The sequence below is a fragment of the Mus musculus genome, chromosome 3, assembly GCF_000001635.26.
Source record: "Mus musculus strain C57BL/6J chromosome 3, GRCm38.p6 C57BL/6J".
Taxonomy (NCBI): Eukaryota; Metazoa; Chordata; class Mammalia; order Rodentia; family Muridae; genus Mus; species Mus musculus.
The window spans coordinates 149,288,718-149,311,531 of record NC_000069.6 but is presented as its reverse complement, the minus strand read 5'-3'; the positions used below and the strand labels follow the sequence as shown (position 1 = coordinate 149,311,531).

Sequence of the window (22,814 nt, the reverse complement as noted above, 5' to 3'; positions counted from 1 at the left end):
ATATGCCACACAAAAAGTGTGTTCAGCTAGAGTAATAAATTATTTTCATAAAGCCTGTGCTTCGTTCTAATTTTTCAAATAATTTATTTACTTTTATTTTTACTTTATGTGCAACGGTGGGTTTTTTTGTTTGTTTGTTTTTGGTTTTGTTTTTTAATGTCTGTGTAAGGGTGTCAGACCTTGGAGTTACAGACAGTTGTAAGCTGCCATGTGGGTATTGGGAATTAAACCTGGGTCCTTTGGAAGGGCAGTTGATGCTCTTAACCACTGAGCCAACTCTCTAGCCACCAAAACCTGTGTTTCTTAATGAATAGAATTTGTATGTGTTGTACTTTGCTGGGGGAAACCATAAGGGGTATCATGCTTGTAAGGGCAGGCCATGAGCTATGAGCTAACTCCATGAGGAGTTAACTGAGCTGGGCTCACTGTGGAGCTCAGGGAGTCCCAGCCAGGAGTCTTTGACTCCTCGGATATGGGAAAGGCCTAAAACTCATCCATGAAAATCTCCAGCTTAGTGGGAACCGGGGCCTCCTCTCAGGGTCAACAGTGCTGATTCTAGGATGAAGAAGGGAAATCCCTTTCCCAGATGGGCACCTACACTGTTGGTTTTTCACTTATACATGTGTGCCGTGAGCAAAACCTGCTTGCTCTGGTTTGACTTCGAAACGTTCTTTACAGACTCATGTGCTTGAATATTTGAGCTGATATTCTGTATGGGCAAGCTGCAGAACCTTGAGAGGTGGATAGCAGACATAGTCTACTGGGGTTAGGAAGGGCTTTGGCTCACCTCCTGGCTCCTGGGGGTGGGTCTAGCTCTCTGCTCTCCACTTAGGCAAGATGTGAGCAAGGTGCTAGCTCCCAGGACCATGAATTGAGCCCCTATTGCCACTTGAATTTTTCCAGAATAATTGACCATGTCCCTTCAAAGGTGAACTCAGATCAACTGCTCCATTGTAAGTTGCTCCTGTCAAGTACTTGACCACTTGGCTGAATCAAACCGAAGTCTCTAAAGCCCCATCAGTCACTGGTGTCTCCCACTAAGGGTTGTCTCTTTCACTGTCCCTGCTAGTCATCAGGCAGCCTCCTATTAGCATCTGACCTGGCCAAAGGATATCTCTTAATAAAGCTGGTACCATGGCCATATCAATGTTGACTCTCTTTTGTGCCTTGTTCTGCAAATTAACTCTTTACCATCTAAGTGGGGAGAGGAGGGCATTCTTGTGTTAATAATACAAAACTTGACCCATACAAGAAAAACTAAAACTTTTCTGTTCATATTAAAATTTTAAGTTGTCAATATGCCCTTGTTCTCACGCATGAACAGTAACTTACAAGTAGTTACAGCTCACGAGGCTCCTGCCTTAGTTACCTAAGCACTTGGGCACCTGAGGTAGGAGCCCAAGCATTTGAGGGCAGTGTGGCCTATGTGTCAAATTCCAGGACAGCCTGGGCCATAGAATGAGATCCTTCTCAAGCGGAAATAAACAACAGTAGCAGCAAACTGTCTTCCTATAAAATACCCCCAAACAAAACACAAACCAGCAAAAAAAGTCTTCTCATCATGGAAGAAAAGGTGAACAGTAGTTGCTGGAGACCAGAAAGAGTGAAGGGGGAGGTGCCGTTGTTATAAGGAACAGAAAGATGTACAGAATTTGGAATTCACTTTAGTATTTTATAGCACAGTGAGTGAGTTGTCAGCTACAACAATCTGTGGTAAATCTCCGGGTAATTTAAACAGTATGAAAATTCCCCACGTAAAACTCACAACCTCTTGAGAAGGAGGAGGTATCATTGCCCCACAGTGGTAACTACATACTGAATGCATGTATGGAGTTACCATATTGTCCCCTAAAATATACAGATACTGGCTTTCTTTATGATTTGTGTTATGTGCACATATGCGAGCATACCTTTGTTCCTGTGAGTGGGGCCAGATGAGGGTGTTAGATCATTCAGAGCTGGAGTCACAAGTCATTGTAAGTGGCCTAGTGTGGATGCTGGGGATCAAGCAGATTCTCTGAAACAGCAACAAGCTTTCCCTTAACCCTCGAGACATCTCTCCAGGCCTGAACTATTCTGTCTTAATATTTCAGACAAGCCAAGGCAGGTGGAGATAAAACTCACTGTGTATCATCTTATTTGCATTCATAGGCTCCCATATCTACTTCCAGCACTAATAATAATAATAATAATAATGATAATGATAATAATAATAATAATAATAAAGATGAATATATAGATAGGCAGGCAGACAGACAGATGGATGGATGGACAGAAAAACCAATTAATTTTTAAAAAGCCAGTGAGATACTCAGTCAAGAGAGGAACTTGGTGACGTAAGTTAAATCCCCGGGAGCCATGTAGTAGAAGGGAAGAGTGAACTTCCAATGAATGTCATCCCCTGACTCTCACACATATGCACACACAAAGACACATGAGCACACCCAGGCACGTGAGCATGCACAGGCACATGAGCACATGCATGTGCACTCTCACAGACACACATTCAATAAGTAAATGTATAAAAAGATCAGTTTTAAAGTCAGACTGTCTCTAATGATGATAGCCATATTGACTATTTGCTCTATTGAGTTCCTCATGAACCCATTACTATTGCATGTTCAAATTTGCGCACAGTTCATGTGATTCTCACCAAACACACATCGGGAGTAATGTGCTGTTCTCATCTTAAACATAAATGAAGCTCAAAAGTATAATTTGATCAAATGTAGCAACTACGTAAAGAGGTGGGACTAGGGTTTGAACCCACGTCTCTCTGCAGCCCAAGGATAGACTCTTTAAGCACAGGTATTTTATCCTCTCTTCAGCAAGCTTCATTGTGTAGGTATGTCTTTTCTTTTTGTTCAGATTCTAGATGACTGGGCTGACAGTTTTATTGCATGCATGTACATTAACATCAACCGATGCTTGCCATTCTGTCCCATGGAGTCAATGAACATCTCACAAACAGATGAGCTACAGATTCAGAAAAATCAATGACTCTGGGAGTGAGCGAGTGAATTAGGGAGAGTGAAGGCAGTCTGTGCTTCTCTGGGAGGGAAAGTCAAGCCCCCCGGTAATGAAGCAGACCCAGTGCTGATGACTTAAAGCGGGAACAGAGGCGTCTCTCAGACTAGGAGTCAGGTTGCTGTTCCTCACTCCATAACCTGACTTCCTGGTGGATTTGAATAATTTCGATATTGAGAAGACAGAAGACTGTCTGTGGTTCTTTGTTGCTTAGTTCAAGGCCAGTTTCCCTCCCAGTCACTGTCTATTTAATTGTTACCTCCTTCTGATTTCAGGTTGCCAGGTTGCACATTTTTTGGTGTGTGTGTGTGTGTGTGTGTGTGTGTGTGTGTGTGTGTGTGTGTGTGTGTGCGCGCGCGCGCGTGCTGGTACACACAAACATCTCTTCTTGCTAAGGAGTGTCCATTGGCCTTACAGTTTCCCCCATGTCTATCAAATCTTCCTTGCCAGGGGCCTTTCTAATCAGGAGCCCTGATTTTGCCCGAAGCCTCCTCAATTAATTAATTAATGTATAAACCACCCTTGCACTTCTATGGAGGTCGTCTTCATTCTAGCTCAAGGCCTCACCGGTCGTAAAATGGATTCGCTTTGCATCTGCAGAGTTTTCAGTGGTGAGAATCAGACTTCCCATTGATCTCCTTCTTTCTATTCTCAACAATAATGGAAATACTACTGCAGAGAATTTAAAAATATCTAAATGTACAAGAAAAACTGTGAAGACAATCGTTTCTGTCAACACGCAACAGAAGTATTCTTAGCCTTCGGCTGTGTGTTTTGTTTTTTTTCTCAGTTCGCCCAATCTCAACCTACTGTAATCAGTAGGCTAGTGCTAAAGTGGTATCAGCAGCAGCATGAACGCTTAGTGTGTGCAAGGCCTTAGGTTCAAACCCAGAAGTGCAAATAGAACACACACACACACACAAAGAGAGAGAGGGGAGGAGGGAGAGGGAGAGGGAGAGGGAGAGGGAGAGGGAGAGGGAGAGGGAGAGGGAGAAGGAGAGGGAGAGTGGGAGGGGGAGAGAGAGAGAGAGAGGACACACACAGAACACACACACGATATATGTGTGACTGTATCTTGAATCCTGATTTCTCTTTCCTAAATTTAGACTGTCTAAGATTTGCTTTCTCCAGTTTATAAGAGCCAAGTAGACAGCAGGCACTTTGGCTGTTAAAGGGTATGGTGTAGCCTTGACTCTTAGAAGCCTTCAAGTATTCATAGTTCTAAGTTTGTTTAGGAAAAACAAACAAACAAACAAAATAAAACCCCTTAACTTCATACGGCCATGTGTGTAATTCCAGTGTGACTCTTTTTGCCACCATCATGTGATAATTCTATAATCACTTAAAATCATGTTTAATTACTTAGAAACTAAAGAGTGTGTTAATATTGGGTATTATAATGCATAATAAAATAATACATCTCTATTCTTGAGTCCCAAATTAAGTTATAGGTGTTTTTTCCAAGTCTCCTTTGTGCCTTACGGAATGTGGTCAGTGTTCTCTGTGGGGGCCCCTGTCTCTCTTGAGCATATTAGCTGTATGAAAGATCAGATTTTCTGGTTCACCTCCCACTTCCCAGCTCTCTAGCCTGCTTCCTGCCCGGCCCATTAAGACTTCATCAGTTTTTAATCTGGTGAACATAACACTGCTTGAAAGCTAAGCTTGCTCTGTATGGGCAGACCTGCCCAAGTTTTAAAATTCACTTTTTAATCCATCGGTCTCCTACAAAAATCTTTGCTCTTACTCAATTGCTGTTTTACTCCTCCTACTGATTAACATATTTGATTATTCTACCCAGGTTTAGATATTTGCCTTTGGTATTCATTTAATCACCAAACTTTAAGGACTCCAGCTTTCTCAGAAAGCAATTAGAATGTGGTCCTCAGAAGCCGGTTTACACAGTTTTTTTTTTTTTTTTTTTTTTTTTTATGAAAAACCTTGCCCTGAGTCGGGTCCTGGAGACAAAGCATACTGGCAGCCCTAGGCACAGCATGTCACCATCAGCTGCTTGTAAATCATTTTCGTTTTTTGAAACAGGGTCTCTCTCTATAACCTAGGCTGGCCTGGAACTCACAGCAATTCTCTTGCCTCGGCCTTTCACACGTGATGATTTTAGGCATGAGTGATCACACCCAGCTTTTAAATATAATAACTTTTCTTTTCTTAATGTACTATGCTTGGAACTGCATCAAGGCCCTCTGTCACACATGCTACTAAGTAAGAGCTTCACTATTGAGCTATATCCTAAACCTACTATTTAGTAGTAGGTTTAATTAATAAACTAATAAGTGTAACTATTGAGTTACAAACAAAATAAAGCAAAACAAACAAAAAGCAAAAACAAAACCCTGCTATTCATGAAGAGCTAATGCTTTTATGGCCTCATAAGACACAAAAGTGTTTCATAAAATCTAAAGACTAGAGAGTCTCCTGGTTAGTACCAGATCCTAGAACTGTTGGAAACTGCTAAGTGGATGCATGTAATTGTAGAGTAGATTTCTAGAGAGGTTTAGGACAGTCCCTTCTGGACATCACCAAGGATAAACAGAACGGAGTACTGAAGAGAGTAGATATTCCCCAGGCAAGTGGGGTTCAGGGGGACAATCAGAGATGTCTGCACAATCAGGAAAACCCTGCATTGAAACCACAGGCTTTGCTCATCACGGCAGATCTTGCCAACAAGAGATCTGCCTTTTATTTATGTCTAACTGAATTCTCTTGTTTTATGCTACTTGATGGTTCCTTTGCTCTGGGAGCCTGGGGGACAAAGCAGTGAGGGGCGGGGTGGTAAATGAAGTCAAAACTGGAAAGACCTGTTAAAAAGACAGGGGTGTGTCTCGCTTCAATATGATACATTAGGAGGAGGGGGAAAACCCTGACCGATTCCACAAGAACCACAGCTGATTAAATCAACCTCTAAAACAGGCAATGAAAATTCAGAGAAACCCGACTTACTATGCTATAATATAAACTAATCATTGTTTCATTTTCTGGAAACTGTATTGGCATCAGAACGGGGAGTAGAAGAAAAGACTCTAAGAAAAGCAATACCATCTCTCTCTAAAGCAACACACTTACAGATGAGCACAGAAGCAGACTTCTCAGTTAAGGACTTAATACTCAGGAGTCTGGAGCCTGCCTCTCTGTAAGGGCGTCCCCCTTGAGAATTGCAGTAAGGGGCGCCTGCACGCATCTGCAGGAAGAGGAAACAGAAACATTTATGACTTTCGCACCACCCAATATACACAAAACACATCCTCTCCTAATCCTTGTCTATAAAACTTTATTTACATAGTTATAAATTGGGAAATCTCAGACATAAATTCAATGTCTATTAAATATACAGTGTTTCAGTGAATGGGGACTGTGACAGGCCTGGTTCTTTTCTGCTTTGCTTAGCAGCCTAAATTAAGAAACGATGGGGGTGGACGTTGGAGAGATGGCTCAGCATTTAAGAGCTCTGACTGGTTGTTCAGAGGACCCAGAGCCCATAGTGGTTCACAACCATCTGTAAATCTAGTACTAGGGGACCCAATATCTTCTTCTGACCCTCCTGGATACCAGACACACACACAGTACACAGACATACCCACGGGCCAAACAGGAATGCACTTAAAATAAAAGTAAACCAATCTAGAGAAAGAACAAAAGACATGATAGGGAATCCATATTTCTCAAAGCACAGAGTCATTCTTAGCCGATTGTGACATCACTGGCAATGCTGTGACATCCCTTAAGGATGAAGCACATGAATGTGCTCATGTCACTTGCATGGGATCTCGGGGCAGGGGGAGGGGGGAACTAAAATGAACGTGCCATGTTAGGCCCTAGCTCAACCGTGGAGGAGGAAAAAATAAAACTTCCTTTGAAGGAAACGAAATCAATCACGAGTTCGAATTAAATTTGGGCCATTCTGTGAAGCCCTGAGACCCAGCTCCACCAGCGATCAGTTCTCACAGACGCAAGGTGCAGGCAAATCATACTTCATTTAAAAGAAATTGAGTGAGGATTACTGACAGAGAAAGTTTGATGCTGTTTTGTCATGAAGTTAAATCATGGTGTTATTGGCTCAGCCTTACATCTCAATTCTGGCTCCTTTGCTGCCCCCGCCTTACCTCTCCTCACAGCCCCTCCCCCTTTGAATGCTGCAGGAGCCTTTTGCCTTACTAAAATTCTGTCTTAATTTTATTAAGACCGTGTCCTGCAACTGTGCCGTGAGCATGCTCTGTGGATGTCTGTCTCATACAAAATTTAGCTGCAATTCTCCCGGCATGAAACGCCTTGTTGTGCACGAACCTTCTGTTTGGTTTGCTGACATTCTTCTTAGTGGGCTCTCATGGCGATTCATTATCCTGTGATATAGATTTCCAAGTATCATCTTTGTATTGATTTTTATATCTTTAATAACCACTGCACAGAAGATGGCTCCACTGGTGTCATTGATCGCATCAAAAATTCAAGGCTTACAGAAAGACCAGAGGGCTAATTGGTGGCGGTGCATTTCAGACTTAATCTTAATGCAGCCTTAATCTTTGGCATTAAACCTACCTGAGGGCTTCCTTCTTGCGTCAATGAGGCCAGGTTTAGTGCCTCTCTGAGAAACACCTGGAGACACTGCACAAGAAGGCTAGACTAGATGGATGGCAAGCTTGAAACAGTCAGTTAGGACGTTCTTCAGCTACCAAGTACAATCTGTCAACAGCCCCTCCTCTCCATACAGAACTCCTTCATAGCTTTCCTTTCAGGAACCTCAGCCTCCACCTTGGTTGTCTTGTCCATTCTGGAAACATAGCTATTTAGAAGAAGCCCCCCTCATTCTCCAGTGTAGTTTCCTAATACGTCACCATTTCCCAGTTTCCTAACAATGGTCTTCCTGCCATTGTTCTTGGGTGGTTGACACAGGGTCTCGTGAAGTCTAAGCTGGCTTCAAATTAGTTATGGTTTCAAGGATGATCATTGAACTCCTGAGCCTCCCTTGTCTACCTGCCAAGTGCTGGGATTGTGTGCCTGTACCACAGGAGTCTGGAGCGAGAATCCGAGGTTTGTACATGTTAAGCAAAGACCCTACTGACTGCGCTGCCTTCCAGAGCCAATAGGCATAATCTTTCCCTTTTATTAAAAATAGATTCTTTTCTCATGTAATAGATCATGATTATAGTTTTCTCTCCATCTACTCCTCCAAGTTCTTCTCCACCTACCCTCCCAGCTGAATCCACTCCCTTCCTGCCTCTTATTAAGCTTCTAAGAGGTAATAAAAATATATAACGAAGTACAATTTAATAAGATAAAACCTATCACATCGAAATTGAACCAGACAATCCAACAGAAGTTAAAAGAGCCCAAGAGAAGACATAAGAATCAGAGGCCCACCTGTTCGCACATTTAGGAATTCCATAAAAAGCTCACTAACCTGGAACGCACCTTATGTACACAGAGGACCTGGTGAAGATGCGTACAGACCCTGTGCGTACTGCTTCAGTCTCTGGGAGTTCATATGAGCTCTGTTCATGTCGATTTAGAGGCCATATTCTTCTGCTGCTCTATCCCCTCTGGCCCTTACACTCTATTTCCGATAGGTGTGATTCTTAAGTGACTTTTAAAAATAAATGTAAAGGACTGGGGAGATCACTCTGTCGGTAAAGTGTGAGTTGTAATAGCATGATGACCTGAGTTGATCAGTAGCACCCACATTAAACTTTAAAAAAAAGATGAGGGGTGAGGGTTAGGAAAGATGGCTCAACTGTTAAGAGCACTCCTGGAACTTGCAGAGGACCCAGGTTCAAGTCCTAGCACCCTCTTGATGATATATCTGTAACTCTAGTTCCAGATATATGAGCATGATAAGAAAATAAATCTGAAGATTAATGAGCCAGGCCTGCTGGGCTAAATTTGATCTCCAGAACCCACATAGAGATGAAGGGGGGGGAGGGACATAGTTCACGTAGTTCATTGACTGCCACACGTGTTATGGCACACACACACATACACATGCTTAAAAATAATAATCACAGTAAATAGTAACGACAGTCATAAGACAACACTACACTTAAAAAAAACTGAATATAGACTGAGATGAACCAAGATAGAGGCAGTAGTGCATTTTATGTGGTGACTTTTTTATATTTAGGCTTTTAGATTAGCATGTATGTATGTATGTATGTATGAATGTTTGTATGTATGTATGAATGTATGTATGAATGTATGAATGTATGTATGTATGTATGAATGTATGAATGTATGAATGTATGAATGTATGTATGTATGAATGTATGAATGTATGTATGTATGAATGTATGTATATATGAATGTATATATGTATAAATGTATGTATGAATGTATTATGAATGTATGAATGTATGTATGTATGTATGAATGTATGAATGTATGTATGTATGTATGAATGTATGAATGTATGTATGTATGAATGTATGTATGTATGAATGTATGTATATATGAATGTATATATGTATAAATGTATGTATGAATGTATTATGAATGTATGAATGTATGTATGTATGTATGAATGTATGAATGTATGTATGTATGTATGAATGTATGAATGTATGTATGTATGAATGTATGTATGTATGAATGTATGTATATATGAATGTATATATGTATAAATGTATGTATGAATGTATTATGAATGTATGTATGTATGTATGAATGTATGAATGTATGTATGTATGAATGTATGAATGTATGTATGTATGAATGTATGTATGTATGAATGTAGGTATGTATGTATGTTTGAATGTATGTATGTATGTATGAATGTATGTATGTATGAATGTATGTATTTAGATAAAGTCTCAGGTAGCACAGATTGGCCTCAAACCAACTATAGCGGAAGATGACCTTAATGTTTGTTTATTTAATTATTTGTTTGTTTGTTTGTTTTTGCCTTTTTATTTTTGATTTTTCAAGACAGGGGTTTGCTGTGTAGCCTTGACTGTCCTGGAGCTTGATCTGTAGACCAGGCTGGCCTTGGATTCACAGGGATCTACCTGCCTCTGCCTCCACAGTGATGGGTTTAAAGGCATGAACTGCAACTGCCCAGCTGACCTTTATCTTTGATGTTCCTGCCTTCACTTCTGGATGCTAGGACCACAGGCTAGCCCCACCTCAGCTGGGTGTACTTGGTGCTGAGATGGAGCCAAAGGCTTGCATATGCAGTGTGCTGGGCTCTACCACTGTTAATAGCCTAGGAAAGAATGCTAACTATTGGATACCAACTAGCTTAGCATTTCTGACATTTTTTTCTTTCCTTTTTAAAAAGTATTGAATGAATACTCTCTACCATCATCAAAGATTTAAGTTTGTATTCATTAATTAACAATATTACTATCAATATAATTTTTTGACCAATCTTCAAATAATTGATACAGAATAAGATATCCAGGAGTGGAGTATAAATTTATATTTTTAACTTTAGATTGAATCTATCCTTCTTGTTGAAATGATGTACAAGTGGAAAATAATTATATTTCTGGACCAATCAAGTCTTTAAAAAATTTACTCAGGAATGTTTTATGTGGCACAGATTATCCAGGACTAGAAAAACAGGCCTGTGCGCATGCCCAGCTGAGTTTTTTTTTTTTTTTTGAAACTGTGATTGTACATAAAACACCCTAGAAAAGCCATGTGGGCACTACAGTGGCTTCAGCTCCTCCCCTTCAGCCCACAGCAGAGACTTATAAGACTGCACAGAGGCCCCACACCGTGCCACAGAGGCTACACCTTAGACATCTATTGATCCCATTACTGAGAGAAAATTACATGTGCTTTTCAATTTGGCGCTATGGATCTGACGACGTCAAATTATAAATTCAATGCCCAGTGGATGAACGTGGTCTTCTTAACTTCCATTCCAATCATAACAGCAACTGCCAGGTGTACAGCCATTAAGGTGTGTAAACAGGATGGTCCTGAATTCTTACAAAGACTCCATCAGAGAAAGATTGTCACCTTCCTTTAGATAAGAGAAAACTGCAACTAAGCAAAGCTGCAAAAACTCATTAAATCAGTCATGATACCACACAGACACTCTGCTTCTTTCAACAAGCAGCACTGTGTCAATAGCGAGGAAACGTACGTTTGTTTGTTTGTTTGTTTGTTTGTTTGTTTGTTTTTAATTTTGTTTATTGTAGTAAGGTTTCTCTCCATGAGATCTATCCACTTAAATTATTTGAAGGGCCTTGGGTTGTGGCTCAGTCACTACTGTGCTTGCCCGGTATGCAGGCGGTCCTGTGCCTGATTCCTTCCTCATAAATCAAGCACAGTGGAGAGTGACTGAAGCCCAGCATTTGGGAGGTGGTGGCCGGAGAGTCAGAAGATCCGGGTCATTTTTGCCTGCACAGTGGGTCTGAGGCCAGCTTCAACTACAGGAAAGCCTGTCTTAATAAAATAAAATAAAATAAAATAAAATAAAATAAAATAAAATATAAATACATAAATATTTGATGGGACAGTAGCTTTATCATCTATGTGTGAGATGCCACACGACATAGATCTAGAGCCTATTTGACTTACAGAATTACAACAGCACGCCTGCTTTACGGTAATGCTCCATCCTCCTCTAAACTCCATCTACTCTCCGCCCCTTGAGTCAGAGTTTAAATAACATATCCGAATGGAGTCAAGCAAGGTTTCTCCTCTTACAACTGGCCTGTTCCATGTAAAGTAATCGTCTCAGGGTTCATGTGAATCGTATGTTGCAAAATTCCAGTGTTAGACACAAAATAGCGTCCACTGTGGCTCTTGCTTTGTTTCTTTATCTGAACACCCAGGTTGTCCACATGTTCTGCCTTTTGTGACCTGTGCTGAAATGAGCAAGAGAGTGTTTTTCTCTATAGCATCCTAATTTTAATTCATCTAGGCAGATCTGTTTGACCCAGCCGTGCTGGGCCATATGGTGACTGTAATTTTAATTTTTGAGGGAAGCCTCTTACTGTTTTCCACAGTAAATACACCATTCTGCATCCCTAGCAACGACCTGCAATGCTTCCAATGTCTACACATCCATTCCAACACTTGCTTTGTTGTTTTGATAATAGCCAGCGTCGGAGGTGTCGGGTGAAGTCTCACTTAGGTTTTGATTTGCATCTCCGTGATGGTGACAAGACACAGAGCATCCCTGCTACCTGCTGACCATCTATGTGTGGGTCCTGCCACTCTGCTCCCTGATTCTGTTGCCTGCAGAAGGAAGTGTGGACATTTAATATGATCTCGTATACACACTGTCGTTTTGGGATGTGTGTGTGTGTGTGTGTGTGTGTGTGTGTGTGTGTGTGTGTAGCAAAGGTTAACATCAACAATTCTTTCTTCAGCTAGACCAGCCAGTGAACCCGAGAAACCCACCTTCCTCCCCAGCACGGGATGACCTATGGGTGCCACCATGCTCTGCTTTCGATGTGAGTGTGGAGGCTACAAAGGAAGATCCTTATATTTACACAGCAAACACTTTACCATTGTACAAATGCGTCAGCCTTTGTCTTCACTCAGTAACTTTAAAAGATTTAATTTAGTAATTTAATTGAAATAGTGTATCAGGGGTAGGAATAATGGGCTTCAGAACGTTATATTGTATGTGTGGTTCGTACCAAATAACTAAACAAGGATTTCCTGTCTAATTTTTTAAAATGTATATATTTTATTTCATGTTTTTTGATCATAATCTTTCCATTCCCCAATTCTCCCAGACCATCCCCTACCCGCCCAACCTCATGTTCTTCTTCTCAAAACAAACAAGAAATAAACAAACAAACAAACAAAAACAAACCCTACCAAACTAAAACAACAATCAAAAAGCAGACAAAGGACAGAACCTATTCTGTGCTGGCAGCTGCTCCTAAGGTTAACCCTTAATATACCCAGCATCACTCCATAGGAAAATCTAAATTTACAGAAACGAAGAGTGGAGAGAGGTCTGTACAGTGCATAGCCTGTGTGGGGCCATTGCTTCATAAAACTAAAAATAACAAATATAAAAACACAAATATATATGTATATATTTACAACAGCTGCTTTATCTCTGTCATCTTAAGAAAAATTCACAAGTTGAACCATTTTCAAAGTTAAAACAAAAATTATATTTTTAGTCCAAAAAAACCAGTTATTCCTAATAGATGGATTTGACAGATTGCAACTTTCCAAGGTTTTGTTTTGTTTTAAGATTTCAAATTCTTTGATCCAAGTTAAACAGTCCGAGTCAAGAGCTTTGGCGCCATAGCCGTTCAGGTTGTCTGTGGGCTTTACTGGGGTAGCACTGTGCCAGTAAGACCTTGCTGCCTGGACTGCTCCTCACAGCTCATTCAACTCCCCTGGTTTCCTTCTGGCCTGAGGTCCAGCATGTTCCTCAGGCTAGCTCCCTAGTGAGAAAAACTTAGTTAAGCCCTTTTCTTGGGCTTTCTCTACCCATAAGGCACTTCATTCCTCTTTGTAAAATTAGCTGGGGTTAGGAGAAAGCACAGTTAAGGGCATGCCTTCAAGAGAAAGAACATGAGTTTGGCATCTAGAACCCACATTAAGAGCTGATCATGATGAAATGAGCCTATGATCCCAGACTAAGAGAGATGGGAGCAGGGATGGGGGAAACCATGGGAACTTCGGTGGCCAGGCTGGTTTAACCACACTTGGTGAAGTCACAAGCCAATGAGAAATGCTGTCTTAAAAAAAAAAATCAAAGTAGATGTCTTTTGAGGACTAACACCCAAGGTTGTCCTCTGACCTTCTCATATGTACTATTCACGTATGTTACTGCACCCATGTACATACAAACATGTGCATGCACACACACACTAGTCACTAAGCACTTGTCCTTGTAAACAGCAAAGAAGAGCCCAGAATTTGACAAGAAATAGGCAGAAGGAGAGGGGGAAATGAGAATGTTTCTTTGTGTAGGGGCAAGACATGCACACAGAGTTATGCTCAAATTGGCCAGAGAAGACAGCTATTGCAGCCTAGTCATCACATGGACCATTTGGGATAAAGTTACCAGGCAAAGTAGACTGTCTACTTTTTAATAACTCTTCCTATGGCCCTTGCTTACATCAGCATCTTGTTCCCAACATGTTCTAAGAATATCCACTGGTTGTTTAAGTACATGACTTTCAGGCAATCATTAAGAAAACCAACCATATTCTGAAGAATGAAGAAGAGGGAGAGGAGAAGGGAGGATTGACAAAGAGTAGAAGGAAAAGAAGAGCAAGAAGAAGAGGAAAAGGAGGAGGCAGAGGAAAAGCAGCAGCAGGAACTAAGTTTGTACACTTATTTGCTCTAATGTTTTATCATGGTAAAGAGAATCTAGAAAGAAAGAAACAAGCATATAAACTATGTACTAAGAAGAAAACTCTAAGCTATGAAGAAAAGTGAGCAACCCTTGTCTTCAGGTGAAGATGGAGCTGTGGGAACCTCCTGTCAGGCAGACTCCATCCTTCACCAGATACCTTTAGGTCTCTATGGAGCTTTGTTTCCATCCTGGTAGAACAAGCGCAATATTGTTCAGTTTAAGTCAAATGGGAGAATCCAGAAGATGTGTTGTGTATCAGCCGGCTCTTGTTAAACTTGGTTTTTCCTTGTTTATTTCTCTTTTCTTATGTTTCTTTGAGAGGCTGTTTCTGACAAACAACTTTTATTTTTTCTAAAGCACTTGCGAAAAAAGACAGCCCTGCAAACCAGATGCTGCAGCAGTCCGGTGACTGCAAATTGAAAAGAACTCCTGCCCCCTCTCCTCATCTCGGTCACCTGTAAAAACGTGGAGAACAGTTGGGGCTTGTTTTATCAGGGATTCTCTCTTTGTGAACAATTCCCTTAAAATAGCAGAGTGTGTGAAGAGTGAAAGAGCCTGAGATGCAATAAGCCCCTAGCAACGGGCTCAGCAGCTACTCCCTTCCCAACGTGGTACCCAGGCTGGGTGCAAAGATGAAGGTGTGCATAAGTAGTATAAGTTCTCTAGGGTAAAGACGTAGTGTCATTGCTGATTATCGGTAAGAACAGAAATGTCACAACGGTTGTCCTCAGAAGCAAATGGAATAAAAGCCTATTGTTGATCTAGGTCTCAGGTTTTTCTAGATAATTGAAAACAGGCGTTGGCTTATGTTTCTTTCTTCTTCCTCATGAGTTTTTCAAATGCATGCAAAGCAAAACAAACCCAGTTCCTGATCCTCTAGCCAAAGATGAAGAAGAAGGGCACCGCCACAGTCATGCTCAACGGTGTGCGATACACTGGGCCTTCTCAGACCAGCCGAAACTGAAGGCACTATCATCTGAGGTGAAGGCTCCACAGGCATGACAGTGCCAGCATTTCCTTCTCTTTCTTCTCAGCTTACATGGAACACAGAGTCAAAGAAACTGTGCTGGCCTGCATCCTTTCTCTCTATTCAGCAGTGCCTTCTGCTGCTGCCTGCTCATTACTGAGCCCCAATTTGTAGACACAAGCCACCTCCCTGCCCCCAGCCAGCTCCAGCAGTGTGAAAAGAGAAAAGCCTCCAAGTTTCTGGGCAGCCCATCCGTTTGCTAAGGTTCATTTTAGCTAATCCAGACATCCCGCACAGCGGGGGGGGGGGGGGGGGGGGGGGGGAACTGCTGTATCTAGTGAAACAAGACCATGAATAATTAAAACTCCGTTATTAATGAACTTCCAGTCGTTATGTAAATGAAACTGATTTCAAGTCTAATTTGTCAGCCTGAATTCTTTTTCTGTTCTCCCTTTGTCTAGGACATGAACTCATCATAATGGACTTGATAATAAAATACCAGTAGACATGCTGTGTGCAGTGCCCATCTGAGTTAGAGCTTTTAGCGTGGTTAATTGATACAGTTACTCCAGGACAAGTCTATAAGGCACTTTGTATGGCTGTATGTCTTAAAAGCCATTCCCTTCCCCTTTGACAGGATGCCTATTCTCTGTGCGGCCCTCATTATCATTTACCTTGCCATGAGGGGTGGCATACAATTACCGCCGAGCAAATACTTTCTTTGGTGATATCCATGATGTCCAAAGACAGCAGAGTTCAGAAAGGTCTAAGGGAAGGGAAGTCTGTCGTCATCTTAGAATGACAAATAGCCACCAGGGAGAGAAAGAAGAAAAGAAATAATTGACAAAGCGCAAGCCTACTATGTCTCAGTCGCCTACTGTTCCACCATCAGATGTCACTCATGCTATTGGGGGCATTGTCCAAGTGACAGCCTGATGTCAGTGGTCCTATTTCGCCGTCATTGTCTGCAACCCTTGTATTGTTGGCGAAATCTTCCAGTATTAAAGTAGCAGCCTCAAGTACTGCAAGCTGATTCCTTCTCAATGGCAGAGTTTACACAGTAGCGTCACAATAGTCCGGGCCTCAAAGAGATTTGTCAGTCACATTGGCTGTTTAAGAATTTTAGAAGTCCAGAATTTTGCATTTAAATTTTGAGAATGCATTTTTGTTATGAGGGAAATATACACATAAGATATGAGACATCAGAGTTTGGGATATTACTCATGATTCTTATCCCTGGAAGTAGAATATATATATACACGCGCATTCACATACATACTTTTACTTTTCTTTGAATAGATCTGCTACCTTAAATCATTGATTTTGCTTTATCTTTGGAAGGAAAAAGTATTTTGATGCATAAAATTCTGTATTTTAAGCTGCTGGTGCGAGTAACATTGTTCTTGCTGATTTGGTAGGCTTCTTGTGGTGGGAATCACGGTATGCAATAATAATATTACAAACTCAACACTTCCTCATATGTTGACTGTGCCTCAGAACCTCCCATACACATCTACAGCTCCTTGGTATCCCAGAAATCGGAGCTGTAGTGTCCCATGGCTGAGCTTCCTTTTGTCATTGTGTGCCCTTGCTTTGTTTACAGCACTGAAGAATAAACAATCCCCTAAGCACCTTTGTCCAAGCAGTGAAAAAACGGAAATCTCAGTGTCTGCCTGAATGATGTCACTGAACCCAGTCGGGAATTTCTCATTAGAAGCTTATTGCAAACCCATTCTCCAACACCTAAAATGCTCTAGATCCTGAATAAAAATGGAGAGGATAAAAAAATTAAAAGGGAAAATCATATCATAAAAGGGCAGGGTGGGAAGAGAACATCCAATTAGCCAGTAATTGTAACACCAAGCAATTGGCACCACAATCAGGGTGTACCGTAGTGTACTGATTGTGTCAAATATCACAGAATTGCCCCTCGGCAGATGATAGGAAGCTAGGAAGAGACACTATCTGGAGAACTTTCTCTTTGTCTTGTGGCAAAGTATCAGGGTATTGTAAGTTTGCTGCTGTTGTTCTCCAGTGCTAGGCTTTGCATCTCCCAAATGCACTGTCCCAGGAGAGTTGGCCTCAGTTCCCCAGTTCTTTGGAAGTATGTCTTATTTTCTGGATCAAAGTACAAGTTGAAGGTATGGGTTAGATGATTTCAGTCCCTCATTGTTTCACAGAAAGTTGACTGGACCGTGACATCACAGCAGGGATGGCCCGTGCTGGTGTCTGATGGTGTGCCATGAACGTGCCACTGACGGCTCTGCCCATTCGTCATGCACAGAGGATGCTCATCTCTACTGAGCCTGTGCCAAACCTCGCTATGACCTTTCTCTCTCAGCTTCTCATTGTGAAAAATGCTTACTTTCTCTAAAACAAGGGAAATGAATCTAACAGCTACCTACATTCAGGATAGATAGATAGATAGATAGATAGATAGATAGATAGATAGATAGATAGATAGATAGATAGATAGAGTTCCAGACCCAGATGTGTGATGGTTATATGAATACTTCTAATACACACACATGAGTGCACCCAAGCACACAGTCTTTCTGCCTTCTCTGGAGAGTATAGCTCGTGAGGCTAGCAACTCTGTTCATTCTAATTCCAGACAACTCCAGGAGTCATAAAAATACGTAATTTGAAATTAAAGTCAATTAAAGTACGTTGCTTCTTCGGAAAGCTAAAAGGAAAATACACATAAGTAATAGAAATCAATTATTGTGTATTCCCAGTCCTGTTCTTACAAACCAGAGAGGTAATCGATCGCTCTGGAGACTTCTACAAGGTAATTACTGTTTATTCTTTGGTGATAGCCACATCTTCCCTCTCCTTTCATGCCAGCCCTCCGCAGCCACCGTCTTGAAGAAAGCAAATAAGTTGTGTGGATTTTATTTAGGTTGGGGTTTTTATTTGTTTCTTTAATTTTTTTTTTCAAAAAATAAAAAATTAAGGAAAGGGCTGGAAGAAAGTTGGCGTTCTGCCTAATGGGGACAATAAGATCACTTAACTGAATTCCTTCTGTGACCCCAGGCTTCACTACTTTAGGCCCATGCTTCATGCCCATCATAACTGCCCTCAGAGATAAACTCAGCCAGGGCTTGGAGGAAGGGTATTGCTACAGTGTGGTATTAGTGGGAAATGGCTTCCCTGTGCCTGCTTGCTCACTTGGAAAAAATAAAGTTTGAAAATAAAGAGCAATGGAAAAATAATGTTGATCAATCAAGAATTTTAAAACAACCAGTATCCAACTAAATCCATCCCCTATCTTAAAAAAAAAGGAGGAAATAAAAAATTAAAAATATAGGCTGCTATCAAAGGACAAAGCAGCTCACCGAGAACCTCTGCTGCAGTGCAGTGGGTGGGTAGCTAGTGAAGACAAGTTACCTTAGCTGATTTTCACTGACTTTCAAATTAAGATCCCAGACCTGGCTTGTAGGGAGAGCTGAACTGGATCAAACTGAACTTAATAAACCCCATTGTGCCCATAGGCCCCTGGTGAGATTTTCTGCCCATCCATGACCAATCGGTATTATTTTTTTTCAGTGGCTGGTACTTTTGTGAGCAACATTGGGGTTTCTGGGAGTGATTAGCACTTTTCACTCTTGATTGACAGGTTCAAACAGAAATGAGACAATGGGAGGGGCCATTAGAAATTCAGATGTAAGGTTGGTGTGCGCAGGCTTTGGGGTTCATCTTACTAGAGAGGAGCAACATATACAGAGAAAGGACTCCATTGCTAAACATGCGAACACAAGAAGGGCAGATTAACCCTTTTGAACTGAAAACCAATTTTTAATTAAAAAAAAATCAGACCAATATAAAATAGTAACCTATTAAGAGTTCTTCCTAAAAACTTCTCTCCCAACCATGGATATTCAGCTTTCTGCTTAGACGCTCAAGACCTAAAGGTTTAAAAATCATAGGAAAATCCTCAATGGTAACGATTGAGATTTGCTTTTCTCGCAGAATTAAAAAAAAAAAAACCAAAAACAAAACAAAACAAAACAAAAACAAATAAAAAACCTCACAGAATAAATAAATAAATATATAAATAAATAAACATATAAATACCAAAAAGTTAAAAAAAAAAAAAAACAAACCACTAAGTATTGTTTTTCTAAGGGAAGCAATGGGATGGACTCTTTATTACATCCATGGATGATACCTTAGGGAAATAATTATGGTGAATGATTCTAGCATTGACCAGTAATTGATAATTGGCCACAAATAATTAGAGCAGAGCGTCTTCACTGGTGTAAATTATGCTCACAGCTCAGCCTTCTCCCTAGATGCTGATGTTGGCTTCTTATAAGTAATTTTGTTTTAAATTTACATTATAAATTTAGCATACTGTATTTGAAAATTTAATCTTGTTTGGCATCAAAGCAAAGTGGGATAATGCAGAACTGAATGTGCCTAATCAGAGGAGAAAAATAAGAGGCGTCCCCTTCCTTTGCTGAGCCTCTTTATATTAAGGTTCGACGACTTCTGGGAAACACACTTTCATGTGGCTGCACTGAATGGCGACTCCATTTGTTCGAGCAGAGCAAGACGAGTTACTTGAAGTCACCTCAGACATTCAAAGGAAAGCGTTTCTGATACCTCATGAGTTGTTAATATTTACAGGATGTTAGCACAAATGCAATACCCTGGGCAGGAAATAATCACAGCCCTCCTATTTTCATGCATATCCTGCATGAGCCTCAGAGACAGGCTGCATCTCTGAATGTGCTGTGACTAATTTATGCCAAGTGTTCATCAACCTAGCATTTCTCTTTTTTTTCAGCTGACATACAGGGTTCTGTAATTTGTGTGCTCAGGATGTTAATATACTGAAACAGAGTGGGGAAATCCAGTGTATCACAAAAAAATAAAATAAAATAAAATACCCTACAAGGAAGTCTCTATGGAAATAAGAGATCAAAAAGGCAAGAAGAGGTGCGTGTCCAGACCTGGGCCTATGATCCCTAAGATCAGAGCTCTCAGAAGGCTGACTTAGGAGACACTCCATTAGTTTGAAGCCAGTCCTGCTGCAAACTGAGTTCCAGACCAGCCGCTGTTACTTAGCAAGTTGTATCTCAAAGAAAAGGAAGTCTAGTATAATTCTGTCTAGTATTAGGGTTGTGAAGGTTCTTAAAACACTAATAAGCCACACCTCCCACACCACCAGATGACTTCTTTTCATTTTGAAACAGGTATCCACACAGCGCTGGCTTTTTGATTCCCCTACCGATGAAAGTGAGGAGAGACTATAGTCCCATTTAGCAGAAGCACTGTGGAGGTCAGCACTGCCTGAGGTCTGCTGTTCTCACACTTGGCTGCAAAATGGGCTCACCTACAATTCTAAAATTGCTAAAGTTTGGGGTGGAGCGTGGTAGACCGCTTGTCCATGGTGAGATTTGCCCTGGATACCTTCCAAGGCAAAAAAGAAGTAGGGGGGGGGGGGTGGAGAAAAAAAGAAAAGAACCTGGCAAAGACTTAAGCCTCAGGCCACACCCCATGACTTGGAAGGCTTAGGTCTCAGGCCACACCTCCCAACTTCCAGCATTTCTCCATGTGGAATAAAACCTTCGTGTCCGTGAATTTATTTTATTTGAAGGGAGATTTTATGTACAGCAAATTTGGGTAACACTCTTGTAAATTTGTTCTAATTTGATGTGAAGAGACACCAGTCTACTTTCTCATACAAGACTTGCGAGCCAGTTTGCCACTGAATTCAGAGCCTGGGCTCCTTTCTGCACTGTGTGGATCTTGTCAGCATACCTTGTGATCCTGTTAACAGTGACTTACAGCCTCTCAGCGCCTCTCAACTCCTTTCCCGGTTCCTCTTTTATACTCCTTCATCCCTCAAATTACCTCCGACCAACTGTTACCTCCCGAGTTTTCAGCTGTCCTTCGATTTCCCATATTTAACTGGCTTTGCTATTTCACAACCAACGGAAGTGTAAAAAAGTTAGCATTTCAAGGTTCCCCATGCACCACCCGCCCTTGTCCAAAACCCTCAGACAGGCAGGCGCTCTTACTTTCTTCAATCTTCAAGCAAGGGCTGAGGTGAGATCCTTAGTGATTTTGTATCTCATTAGGGAGAACTCCTTTGCTGCCTCCTTCTCACAGGCTAATGGCTTCCCTGTCTGAAAACGTTAGCGTTCTTACTCCTTCCCTTGCTCGTTATAGCGACCTCATGACTGTGTTTCCTAAGGAGATAGATCGTGCCTCTCGAGCTCTCTGTTTCTGAAAGATTCTTCAGTCCCCAGCTTTCCCTAGCCCTAGAGATGGCTTCGTAAAGGTTTCCCATCAATGAGTGAGTGTTAAAAAGAGTTCTCACAGCAGAGAGGGCTACAGGAAGGGATCAGCCCAGGATTCTCCACCATTCCTAGAAATACTGCATCCAGTAAAATAAACATGTCCTGTGACATGGTTCACTGAGCAAACATGGAGACCTGAGTTCAGATTCCTAACACCTATATAAAGAGTTAATCACATGACTATCATCCTGACACAGAGAAGATCGAATCCCTGGATCTTGGTAGCTGATTAGTCTTACTGAATCAGTCAGGTTTATGTCTAATGATAAATTTGTCTAAAAAAAATAAATAAATAATTTTTAAAAAAGTCGAGTTATAGGAAGATATCAACTCCTGGCCTTTACACATATATCTCTCTCACACAGACACATGTATACTTAAACATGTATTCAACACACACACACACACACACACACACACACACACACACACACACGCATACACAAGCAGTAAAAATATCCCTTCCTTGCATATGTTTTGTATTCTTGAACCACAAAATGCACGCACATGTTATACAATTCTATTTGTCGTCTGACCTCCATGGACATAAATGGCTGTTACACATGTATACACTGCACATATAGTCAACAAATAAAGGAAGAAAAGAACAAGAGCCGTGTCTGCCATGATCTGTATGCATCATTCCCCTCCTGTACCCCCAAGGCAAGCATCTCACACTGAGCTGTGTCATCAAGACACAAGAAGGGCGGTGGGGCTGAGAGCTGTACATACGTGTGTGCTTACTCTCTACTTCGGGGTGTGTGCACGCAGAACCCATCACCAGAACAACTATACAACTGGTCAGTCTTCCTCCAGCCACTCTCGATCCTTACACAGAGATTCTGAAGACCTGTCGCTCCACCTCCTGCTGCCCCTCGAGGAGCCCTCACTCTTTCCCTCCCATCAGACAGCCTTCCCCCAGCACATCCTTCACACACCAAACCCATAACTATTTTATTTGTTTGCATTTCAAATGTTGTCCCCCTTCCCGGTTTCCCCTCTGCAAGCCCCCTATCCCATCCCCTTTCCCTCTGCCTCTATGAGGGAGCTCCCACACCCACCCACTCCCCCATTCCCACCTCACTGCCCTAGCATCCCCCTACACTGGAGCATCGAACCTCCACAGGACCGAGGGCCTCCCCTCCCATTGATGCCAGACAAGGCCATCCTCTGCTACAAATGTAGCTGAAGCCATGGGTCCCTCCATGTGTACTCTTTG

The 22,814-nt window shown here is 41.5% G+C and overlaps 2 long non-coding RNA genes across 2 annotated transcripts in view; one reads left to right on the top strand and one right to left on the bottom strand.

Moving 5' to 3' along the window:
• Gm30382 overlaps nucleotides 1-22,814 on the top strand; it is a 264,413-nt gene that overhangs the window by 134,068 nt on the left and 107,531 nt on the right. The window lies entirely within an intron of this gene.
• Nucleotides 1,616-8,228, bottom strand: LOC115489710. Its single transcript, XR_003954587.1, has 3 exons — nucleotides 6,617-8,228; nucleotides 6,106-6,220; nucleotides 1,616-2,017 (listed from the first exon to the last, which is right to left on the bottom strand). It is a non-coding gene; the product is annotated as an uncharacterized LOC115489710 (long non-coding RNA).